This window comes from Apostichopus japonicus, chromosome 2 (assembly GCF_037975245.1).
Source record: "Apostichopus japonicus isolate 1M-3 chromosome 2, ASM3797524v1, whole genome shotgun sequence".
In the NCBI taxonomy this organism is placed as follows: domain Eukaryota; kingdom Metazoa; phylum Echinodermata; class Holothuroidea; order Aspidochirotida; family Stichopodidae; genus Apostichopus; species Apostichopus japonicus.
The window spans coordinates 24,683,895-24,686,300 of record NC_092562.1 but is presented as its reverse complement, the minus strand read 5'-3'; positions in this window follow the sequence as shown (position 1 = coordinate 24,686,300).

Sequence of the window (2,406 nt, the reverse complement as noted above, 5' to 3'; positions counted from 1 at the left end):
ACTTCTTTGTATGGTTCTTGCAGGGTAATCCCGAATTTTCGAACTGCTAACATGTTTGATCACCCCGTCAGCTCCTTTTCTTGTTTTTATATATATCTGCAATACTGTTGTTCAGTTTGAGCCATATTAACCAATCACATTAGAGAATGTCCTGTGACGTTATTAATAATATGTAAACAAAGATCATGTAGAAATACACTCGCTGAAGTAATGTAGTGAGTACCTATACGTACGTATGTATATGTACGTGGTGTGATGATTCAAGGACTTGGCTTACCGGTGAGAATCTATTTGGCGTGCTATACTCATATACCGTGAATACACGATCAATTATATTGTTAGACATAATTATTTGAATAAACTTGCATCCACCAAAGCGAAGCTCGGGCCAAGGCATTCGATCTATTGATTCCCTCCCGTCATACTTTTACATCTCAATAGCTGTAGTTAATTTAGTACTCTTTAGCATCAATCTAATAAAACTGAAGAAGGTGATGATAAACGAAAGAGAAAGGAACTAAAATCAGTTCTTTTCCAGAGGAAAGGGTTGTCTGGGTAGATCGAAATCAGTCACCATACCTATAATATAGTTCACTGTTGTAATTTGCAAATCATCTTTGGACGACTCCCCCTTTCCTTACATAACGCAAAACGAAATACATATACGTTACGTGTACTATACCCCTCCCTGCCCCCTACTACCCTCTGCCCTAATCACAGCCTATTGTACCTCTCCTTTATTGACATCCTCAAAAGTCGTGAATATTCAGCGAAAGGAAAAAGAAGAGGTTGAGGAGTGGGGTGGGGTGGGGTGAGGTTGGGGGGTCTATACCACAAAGAACAGCGGCAAGTTTCTTGACGTAGTATAGGAAGGTCGATAGAAGAGTCGGAAGTCCTAGCATAAACTCGACAGCAACTCTAAGTTCAGGGCCAGATCCAATAAGGAGCTTGGATCCCCCTTCTGAACATAGCTTACAAAACATGTCCGTACAAAACAAGGTACAGTGTAGCGGTTTGTTACATTTTCAGCTTTTGTTCTTCTGCACTGCTACATTTCTGTACTATTTTCAGTGTATGCATGGAGTTAACCCTCCCCCCCCCCCTTCGGGTAGCTCCTGGTACCGCCATTAAGTTGTACGTTTGGAGCATTTGCGATGACGCACCCTGTTAAAAGCTCTAAGACAGTGTAAAATTAAGAGAAAAATAATCCACACTGTTGGTTGATAGCCCCTACTACTATCTATACTCCGGGTCCCTCCTCCACCTCAACATCTTATACCCCTAACTCGAGATACATACTTTATACTTTAATATTTATTATTACTCTATTATACTCTTCTTTTTTAATTATCCTTGAAATATGATACATTTGGCATGTTTGCTTAGCTATCAATGTGCTATTTAATGACAACTATTTTTTAGAAATATTATTTTGCTCTGTGTATATTCGATTGATTTAATTCGTATAAAGAAAAAACCCACCACATTTTCAACTTATTTGCCATGATACAACACTATATATACACTCCCTTGTTGCCAGCTGCAATCACAAAAAATATTGATTTTTTTTGGAAACATTCAGATCACTCCTGCTATATAAATTCCAATGGGATGTGGTCAGTGGTGGAGCTAGGGCTATTGGTTAAGAGGGGCGAGAATGGTCTGTAGGGGCGCTTTCGACACTATCTAAGCGGAGCGCCACCACAGGTTGGCGCGTAGCGTACAGATTTTTTTTTGAGTAAAAATACTCACTAGATCGCCGGAAATGACCCTTTCCGGGCCTGGCTAATTTGCAGATAAACGAAGAATAAATAGGTGTCATCGCCAAATTACACCTACAAAATGTGACAAATGTCAATAGGTAGATGAGAGCGCAATAAAAAAGTCAATAATCGCGAATAAGTAAAAAGTGGTAAAGAGCTGAAAAGGGCGCCAGCAGTCCATTTGAGTCCGTCAGGGGGGCATCGGCCCCCCTGACTGTATGGACGCTCCGCCACAGGATGTGGATTTTACCTAATATGATGCAGAAATTTACCTTCAATATTGTAAAGCAACTCAACGCTGTAGCCAGTGGAATATTATACTTTTAAACATTTAACCGGTTTTTACATCAAAAGCATGCATGTTACTGTACGTCATAACCATTATCAAATAAAGGTGTGCTCTGGGGTTTATATCCGACTCGCTTTTCTATGAAAATGTCATGGCTATATTTAAGTAACACATATAAAGTTACAAATATATATCTTTTGTATTTATTCTATTTTATTTATTTTGTTTACCGTATATTATTACACAGCTGTGTAAATTATAATGCATATAGATTTTCGTGAGAAATACGAGGAGACATCTGGAAAAATAATCCTGTATTTATATAAACATTATAGACAGTGTATAGACAGTAAT